This window comes from Carlito syrichta, unplaced genomic scaffold (assembly GCF_000164805.1).
Source record: "Carlito syrichta isolate Samal-C Ts95f unplaced genomic scaffold, Tarsius_syrichta-2.0.1 Scaffold302045, whole genome shotgun sequence".
NCBI lineage: Eukaryota > Metazoa > Chordata > Mammalia > Primates > Tarsiidae > Carlito > Carlito syrichta.
The window spans coordinates 279335-289376 of record NW_007246141.1 but is presented as its reverse complement, the minus strand read 5'-3'; the positions used below and the strand labels follow the sequence as shown (position 1 = coordinate 289376).

General features: G+C 44.4%; 1 pseudogene; it reads right to left on the bottom strand.

Moving 5' to 3' along the window:
* Positions 1-6855, bottom strand: part of LOC103258263 — a 24740-nt pseudogene extending 17885 nt beyond the window's left edge.
* Positions 6856-10042: the final 3187 nt, after the last annotated feature.

Genomic DNA, 10042 nt, shown 5'->3' with positions numbered 1-10042 from the left:
ATGTATAACTGCCACATGCACATCCTCTAACCCTGATCTAGAGAGCTGACGTGGCCCCAAGACAACCCTGTTTCCCAACAGCTCTCATACCACAAGGCTCACACCCCGTCTCCATCCACATCTCATATGAGCCTTTCCCAGGACCACACTCCGTGCAACTTCCTCACAAATTCACCTCATTAGGTCATGGAGAGATGGATTCTAGGTGGAGAAAAGAGGGACTGAGGGAAGATGGGGTAAATGTGATCAGACACGACAGTAAGGATGTTTCAGATCCAGAGGTGCTGACCAACTCCAACGCCTGACATTTCACACAGGAAGGAGACAGGACAATCCACTGAGAAGGTCGCTTTACCTGAGAGAGAGCCATCCCTGACGGCTTTTGTTGACTCCTCCTCCGCTTCTGGGCTTCTTCATGCACCATGAGGCTTTAGACGTCAACCCTAGATGGCAAAAACATACTGTCCATTGCTCAGAATCAACACGTCCCTGTCCTGTGCCTCAACCACACACAGCAAAGACCTCGCCCTGTGGAAAGACAGTGTTTTGCTGCCCACTGCACCAGAAGGAACACAGGGACAATAAACTCCTACAAGAAGAACACCTAGTGAATCTTTTGGCCCCTTTCTTCAGAACCTGCTACCCTCCTGGAGGAGACTACACACTCGCTGCAGGACTGGACTGAGCGCCCCTCCCGGAGACCCAGTCTTGATCAAATCCCATGAAGAGTACAGTCCTCCCCCCATGCCGGGAGCCGCAATCACTAGTAAAAGTAAGGTAAAAGGGACCTGAAAACAGGAAAAACACCGGCTGGGAGCAAGGCCCCAGTAAATTGCGGCCATGACCGAGGCAAAGCCCCATGGATCCTGTTGATGGACTTTCCCTAACTTTGAAGGATTGCGTGCATAGGCTTGAGAATATTCCCTCTTTAATTGAGATAACAGATGCGCAAATGGATGATGGCATTTGACAGCAAAAATTATACATAGGCATAATGGAGGTGAGATTGCAGCACAAAGGGTACCCCTTAGAATGTGTGAGGATGTGGAATTAGCAGTGAACCTATGTATAAAAATGTAAAAAGGGCTCAACAGCAAAAATTTTCCCCCCTGAAGGGACAAGGGAATGCAAATTTTACAACCTTTAGCTAAAAGGAAAAACAAGTACTTCCTCACACCCTTTATAAGTAACAACATTGACAGTTGTGATTGATGAGGAAGTGGAAATTGAGACAGAGTATCTCCAAAAACAGGTGTTTTCGGGAAAAACAAGTCACAGACATGCCTTTTGATTTAAGAAATATTATAGTTTAACTAGAAAGAAGGTTAAAATTAAAGTAAGGATTAGAATTAAATAGATAGCAGTTATGAGATAAATGTTTACTATAGATGTAGGTATTAGTTAAATATAAGGAATAGGAAATAATTAAGTTTTAAGGTAAACTTAAAATTATATACACTTAATGTAGGTTTAAAATTAAATACATTTAGGATTAGAAGATTAGTTTCATATATAAGTGTAGATTTAGACATGTTTCGTTTAGAAATATAAAATGTAAAATAGGTGATAAGAAAATAGCAAGTAATATAGATAAGGCAATTAGAATTAAGAAAGTTAAATTTTTAAATTAATAGTATTAAGAATTCGTAGTGGGTAAGATAAGGGTGGTTATATAAAAGAAAAAACAAGTGAATATATTGCTGCTAAAAGTATATATAATGGTAGAATTAAGAAAATAGATTAGTAAAGGAAAAGAAATAGAATAGTGATGGGAAGAGATTCAGGTGACCTAGAGGTCACAGGACGTGGCTGATAAATTGGCAGCTGGTATTTTGTTACACCACCTAGTAGCAGGAAGAAACAAAATGAAACTTGTAAAGGTCAACTTCCCCATAAACAAAAGAAAAAACATGATGTAAACATTTAATGTATAACATGGGATACATTTTGTGGGTAGGGGGGGTCAGTAAAAAAAACTATATAAGCTTGTAAGAATTGAATACAAATTGGCAGAGTCTTGAGCTCTCCACAGGAAGAGGATTCCTGTTGTCTTCATCTTTTCTTTTTCGCTGCTTCTCGGTTCTCTCCAGTCAGGCCCTGACTCTCTCTGTGGAGCTGGACTCTGGCACCCGCACCTCTCCGTGGATCAGAAATGGAGGACACAGGGTCTTGGTGCTCTATGCTGGACAAGAAATCTAATCAACACTGAACATTAAGGCTGGGCCCAACCTATGTGAATGAAAATATCTGGTAAGAGGGCATAAGAGATGTTTCTCCAAAACACCTCAGGACTCTAATGAGAAGCCAGGATTGAGTTCCTCTCAGGGGGGCAGGCCCAGCCCACCTCCCACCTTGTGGTTCTGCTCTCACCTTGTGACCTTTTTGTCGCCAGGATTCAGACAGCGAGCGACAAGGGAAAAGAAAAAACACATACAGAGCAGGCAATATGGACCAGAGGTCGGGCTGAGGGTGTGGCTGGAATGTCAACTGGGGACATGGGAAGGCACAGAAGCCTCCACCAGGAAGATGACATCATAACAAAGACCTGGGGAAGGAAGGGAGTTTGCACCTGCAGCTGAGGGTCAGAGGGTTCTAGGCAGAGGGACAGCCCAATTGAAGGCCCTGAGGCAGGAGCAGCTTCCACCCCAGGAATAGGGGAGAGGCCCGTGTGGCTGGAGCAGAGTGAGGAGAGGGACACAAGAGGAGATGAGGCCAGAGGGGTCCTAGGGCAGCAGATGAGGGAGGAACCAAAGCTCCAAACATTATTCTCCCATACATTAAAATGGTTTTGGAAATATGCAATTATTCACTCATCTTAAGAAAACATACATTTTACCTTTATCTTATAAATGGACTCATTTACAAATAATGTCATTTTCTATATCTTAACTGCATGTGAACAGTTTCAGCAAGGCCTAGGAAGAACAGGCTGGCCCTCATCTGAGATGTGCAGGACTGCAGGGAACGCGTTTGGAGTTTAGGAAGTCATTCCTGGATACGTGAAGGGAGAGAAGACTGTTAGATATCCCAGCAGAGTTGAGGGGACAACTGGACACAGGTTCCAGCATTCAGGGGAGAGGTCTGCAGGCCAAATGGAGACATGCAGATCAGTTAATAGCCAGGAGATGAGATGACAAGGAAAGGCAGTGGGTGTAGACAGAGACAAGAAAAGGTTCAAGGACTGAGCCAGGGTTATGCCACATTCAGAGAACAGGGAGATCAGGAGACACCAGAAGAGGAAAGCAGAAGTGACAAGGGAGACAACAAGGAAATTAACACAAAGAGTTTCTAAATATTAATGGCATCTGCTCAAAGCCAAGATAACAGAGAAAGTGGTCAACCTGCCACATGCAGCTCATAGGACAAAAAAATTAAATCTTGGAGTTAGAAATGGGAGGACACTGGGGACCGAAAAAGAAAGGATCAGCGAGATGTTGGATGTGAAAGCTTGATTCAAGGAAGAATTCAAGGGTTCAAGCAAAAATTGGAGGCAAGAATTCAAAAAACGTAAGAAGTTTTTAGAGCATTATGCTTGGAGCACAGAAGAGGTAACTTACTACAGAGAGAAAAGTAGTGAAGAGAATCTTTTGTTTTAAAGATGAAGGAATGTTAAAAAAAAAAAAAGGCAGTGTTTGTGTGTGCTTGTGTGTTTTAATGGACAATACCTCCATCTGGGTACGCTGATCCAAATAATTCCCTGGATTAAAATTGATGACACCATGGAAGAAGTAGGCCATACTGTCCTGAGACTGCAAGGGAGGCTGGCACATGGGACACGATCATAGGGTCAGCAACAGCCAGGAGCACGGACAGACCATTCCCAGTCCCTATGGAGATCAGAGACCCTGAGATGGGAGGGTGGAGAGGTTGGAAACATCTCTTCCCTTCACTGTGTGAGGTGCGAAAAATCCAAACTGTTGTGAGCACTCACACTCAACACAGAATGCTTCATCTCTAGTGACCAAAACATGTGTATGGTTTTACCCACCCTGACCAGGCTTCCAGTGACCTCCCAGCTGGGGGTCTTACAATTTAACTCAATTCTAACCCTATCTACAGGATAACATCAAACACAGGTGAAGAGCTCAGTCTCAGGTTACATCGTCACATGCAGGCTGTCATTGCCACCTTCTGACACACCTCCTAAATATTATGGTTCTCTTCACCCCCTCCTTGGATTCAACTAACTTGCTAGGACAGTTCTTACAACCAGTTCTTCTGTATCCTTTGTAATATACTTTATTACAAATGGGTAAATTAAGTAAAGTGTTTCCCTGAGTTCTGTTAGCCACTCAGTGAAACCAATAGAACCAGGGGAGGGGATAAGGAAAGTGTCATTTTTTTTTTTTGGCCAGAGTCTTACTCTGTCACCCAAGCTGGAATACAGTGCCATGCTCATGGCTACCACAACATCGACCTGCTGGGCTCAGGCGATCTTTCCACCTCAACCTTTTAAGTAGCCGGAAGTACAGTCATGTGCCACCATTCCCGGCAAATATTTTGCTTATTGTAAAGAGGAGGTGTTGTCAAGTTGCCCGGGCTGGACTCAAATCCCTGGGCTCAGGCAATCCTTTGGCCTTGGACTCCCAAAGGGCTGCAATTACAAGCTTGAGTCAATGTGCCAGCAGTAAGTGCAATTTATAGCAGCTGGTGAGAAGTTCAGAACCTGGCACTTTGGACTTGATCTGCAGTGGAAGCCCTCAATGAGTAGAATCTGGTGCTAACTCCAGGCAGTTTACTTCAGAATAGACTTAAATTATAACACATCTAGTCAGTGTCTAATGAAAAATGGGGTGTTTGTGGGGGGAAGTCCTCATACAGTTTGGTGACCTGTGGTGAAATATGCTGTGTTGAGTGTACACTGCTGCATTGATCGAGAGAGGAGGAAAAACCTTTGATTTTTTGGTACTGGAAGAGTGTGACCCACAAGTGAATGAGTCAAGTCACTGCCCTACAGCTGAATAAGGATTAAACGCAGAATTTACCCTCCAGCATTGAGAATTATAAAGGGCACCAGCTTTACCGAGCAGAACTTTTGCTATTCACTCCAGCATCTGAGTAATTTAAACAAAAGTATTCAAAATACAAGCATTAGATTATAAGGGTGAGGTGTGGTGGCTCATGCCTGTAATCCCAGTGCTTTGGGTGGGGGTAGGGATTGCTTGAGGCCAGGAGTTCAGCACCGGCAACACGGCAAGATCTCAACTCTGCAAAAAAGTTTAAAGTTATCCAGGTATGATGGCATGCACCTGTAGTCCCAGCCTCCTTACTTGGGAGGCGAGTGCAGAAGGATCACATGAGTTTGAGTTTGGGGCTGCAATGAGCTACAACTGTATCACTGCTCTCCAGCCTTGGCCACAGAGAAAGACCTGATCACAAAAGAAAACATTAGATTATATACACAGAAATCAACATATCACTATGTACTCGTCCATATCCAATCATGCCACCCCTCACAGGACCAGGGTGCCCTCTTTCTTCATTACTGTTTCCCTCCCTCTCTCTGTCCTTATCTCTCATTCCCACCTTCTCTCTCCAGCTGTTTTTCTTTTGTTTTCCTCTGGGCTTCTGTCCCTCATTTTGTGCCCCTCTACTCTCCTGGTCTTCCTCCCCTTCCTCCCTCTATTTGCTTCCACCTGTTCTGCCCTATTTTTGTAACTTGTATCTCTTGCTCCTTTCTCCCAGGTTTTTGATTGTTTCAATCTCCAAACATTTCTGCTTCTTTCCTCACCCATCTCTCCTCTCCCCATAAACTCCATCTCCCTGTTACACTCCCTGGCCCTCACTCTGCCATGTCCAATTCCGAGCTTCCTTCCTGCTGTCTCCCTCTGCTCTCATCACCAATTGTCCCCTCCTGTCCCAGCACCAGGCTGCTGTCTGCTGTAGCTCTAAATCATTCCTCCTCTCTCCTCACTCTGTGTCTGAGGTGCTTCCCTTTGCAGCCCCTCTCCCTATTTTGTTATCTTTCAAATCTCTGGAGAGTAAGTTTTCTCTAAGTTTTCCGAGTGGCTTTCGCCCCCTGTTTCTTTTTTGCCCCCCCCCCCCCCCCCGCAACACCCTTACTGTCTCTCTGCAAATCCCCCACCCATCTGTTCTGCTATTTGTTTATGACGCCGCTCATTCTTCTTGACTCAGTTTCTCTATTTCCTCTCAGTTACTCGCTGTCTCCTGATACCCCTTCCCCATACATTTACATGGAGGGGGATGGAATAAGATTCCCACCTCTTGGAACAGATCATTTCCCAGTGGGGTGGGATTTGGGACAAAAGAACACTGGACATAAAGAAACAGGACCGTCATCTCCCTCAACGAGGAGCCGGGAAAGCAGTGACTGCGAAGGGGAGACCTGGGGACAGAAAGACCAGGCCCCGTGAGCGCAGGAGGGGGCGATGACGCCTTAGGACAAGGGGGGGATGCGCGGCCTGTGGCGCTTCTGGCCTGCAGCCTCCGAGGCCAGGAGGGAGAGGTTCCATGAAAGCGCGAACCCACGTGGCAGGAGAGGAATTTACAGGGCGAGCGGGGAGATCAGTCAAGGTTGTAAGCAGGATATGAAGCAAAAGGAGGTGCCTGCAGGACCCGAAGGCAGAAGGGTCCTGATTCAAGACCAGCCTGCGTGTCCTGAATCCAAAAGGGAGCGACCCCTGGGCTCTCTCGGCAACGTGTGAACGTACTTCGGCTGGAGGGAGCGGTGCGGGGATTTTAAGGGCTGAGGGCACCTCCGGACATCGGGTAGGGAGGCGCTGGGGCCTCCGAAGCGCAGGTTTAATCTAGGTGGAGGGACACTCACGATCCACGCCGCGACCTTGACTCCAAGCGACCGGCTACCGGGTCTGGAGGAAAGTGCGCGTGCGCAGGGGTTGGAGCCAGGACGGCCTGGGGGCGGGGCCTGTGTGGGGCTCCAAGGCAAAGGGCGGGGCCTGGTGGGATCGGGGCGGAGAAGGGGTGTGGCCCCGGAGTGCCTTTCTGTTCCAGGGGAGGGGCGTGGGAGGAACCTGTTCGGCGAAGGGCGGTTCCTAGGTCCGTAGGGGCGGGGCCCGAGCCTCCTACACCTTGCTTTCCGAGCTTCTCGGTTTTCTGGGTTGTAGTGGCAAGACCTGCCTTTGAGGCTGGAGTAAGTCAGCACTCTGGAAAGTGGGGTCTCTCTAGGGCGGTCATTGTGGGTCTGTTTGTGGATCCAAGAATACCCCTGCAATTCGAATTCATCAGTTTAATGAAACTACCCCTGGAATTGCCTGTGAAGAGGACGCAACCTGGAATGTGAAATGCAAAACTCAGCGCGGCGGAATGTGCAATGTTAGGCTGAAGCCAAGCAGAGCGTTCCTTCCACTTCTGCTCCCTGTTCACTCCGGAAGAAGAGCGTCCACCGTGGGCTCCGTTCCACAGAATTTCATAGGGAAAAATACCCGCGGTGTGGGCGTTAGGGGTGGGGTTAGTTAGGTCAACAACTGTTGTTTTAAAAAATGAGTTAACTCTTTCCAAATAGAAATGAATTGCGTCGTTCTTCCTTACTCTTGTTATTCCATCTCACACTTAACTTCACCTCCAACAACTTTTGTGATAAATTTCATTGTGATAGTAATATACTTGTGTCAATAACTTCTAAATATAATGTAATTTCCCATGGACTTTATATGCATTCTGAAATGTAATTAGAAAAAGTATTTTTTACTACAAGATTGTAATTATGTAAATCATTTGCTTTGCTACTATTTTGGAATGTTCTGTTTATTGTGAATAACAAAGCCTGTAAACTAGTGTTCAAAATACATTTGCATTGAGTTTCATTTTATGAATAATTAATTTCCTGATATTTCTTAAGGTAGTTTGTGGGGGGATAGTTTCTTTCACGTGAACCCTTAGAAAAGTAAAACTAGATTTAAAAATGTTAAATAAGAGTTTCTACTGGCAATAATATGGATCTGTAAGTTCACATCTCTTATGAATTATGTTTTTCTCTCACATCCCTACATGCAGAAGATTTCATTCATGGAGAAATGGAGACAGCATCAAACATTTGTGTCATGCATCGGGAGATTGGCATTGGGGACAGCATGGCAAGGAAATGGTTTTGTCATTTCAAAGAGGGCCACTTTGACCTGAGTTGTTCTCCATGTTCGGGAAGACCATTGGGCTTTGATGATGACCATTTAAATGCTTTAATTCACATCATTCAGCTGGAAAATTGGCAAATGTGATGAACTGTGACCAGTTATCATGTGACATTTGCAGACCATGGACAAGTTTAAAACACTATAAACTTATGCATCAATCCACTATATCAAAGTAACTGTTTGCAGAGGGATGGAGGTTGGAGTCGAAGTCTTATTCTGTGGCCCAGGCAGCAGACTTTGTATCATGTCAGTGGTCATGCATAAAAAATTGTTAACATAAATCTTGAGTCATGCTACAACTGCATATAGGCTTCCTTTCACCATCTTGTATCACCTTACTGTTTTCATTGAACTGACTTATAGTGAGACACCATTTTTATGTTTATAAAGAAACGAGTTTGTGTCTGCCATTATCTTTCTTCTTTAATTGGAGTCTCACTGTCACTCAGGCTGGAGTGCAATGGCATGCTCATGGCCACTGCAGCCTCGACCTGCTGAGCTCAGGTGATCCTTCTACCCCAACCTTTCAAGTAGCTGGAACTGCAGTTGTTCATCACAATTCATAGCCCACCTTTGATTGAGTATAGAGATGAGGTCTTGCCATGTTGCTCAGGCTGGTCGTGAACCCCTGAACTCAGGGAATGCTCCTGCCTCTGCCTCTCAAAATGCTGGTATTAGGCGTGAGCCATTTTCCCCAGATTTCCTTCAATTTTAATGCCTAATGGTGGACTATTATCTCTTATGAAGTATTCTACTGAAGTAGCATAAGACTATGTTGATCAAAGTAATGTAAATTCATAGTTACACAAATTTAATTTTATTAGTAAACATATGACACAGAAAAAAGAAAAAAAAAACAGTAGCAAAATGTGATTCCAATAGTTAAAGTAAACCCTACTAAAAAAACAACAGCCTGGAATTCTGGTTATTTTGCATAAACTCTCCACCCTCACTGTTCTCTCTACAATTTCAAGACAAGACTAAGTTTTAAAAAAAATATTTGCTGTACAACTTCCATTGCCTTTTAATGGAGAAGATGGCCAGCATTTCTTCTGCACTAATTCTGCCATACAATCAGTCCCTAATAACTTATTACTTACTCTACTCCCGTAAAAATCGCAGTGTCCTAAGGTCTTGGCTAGCTATATTTCATTATTCTCTGCTATATCAAAAGCTCTCTGATTGAAGCAATATTTAATTTTAAAAGGCAGAGTCCTCCTTCAGGAACTTGAATGGAAAAAACCCTCACTTAATGGAGTGTGCCCTTCCATCCTATGGATTATTTCCCAGACAACACCATGTAAGGTGTGCAAGAATGGTTACAATCAACAGATTGCGAAGTTCAGTGGAGAATGTATAAAGAATAAAGTGCTGATACCCAAGCCAGGTAAAGATCCAACAAAGAAAGAGAACTACAGGCCAATATCTTTGATGAACATAGATGCTAAAATTCTCAACAAGATCCTAGGAAACTGGATTCAACAATCCATCTAAAAAATCAACCATCATGACCAAGTAGGCTTCTAACCTGGGATGCAAGGCTGGTTCAACATTCACAAAACCATAAATGTAATTAAATACATCAACAGATGTCAAAACAAAAACCACATGATTATATCATTAGATGCAGAAAAATCTTTTGATAAGATCCAGCACCCCTTCTTGACAAACACCCTTTAATATCTACGCATATGAAGAACATACCTCAAAATAGTAAAAGCCATCTGTGAGAAACCCACAGCCAGCATACTCCTAAATGGACAAAAATCAGAACCATTTCCCCTGAAAACTGGAACAAGACAAGGATGCCCACTCTCACCCCTGCTGTCCAATATAGTATTGGAAGTCCTGGCTACAGCAATCAGAGAAGAGAACGCAATCAGGGGTATCCAAATAGGAAAAGAGGAAGTCAAATAATCTCTCTTTGCAGA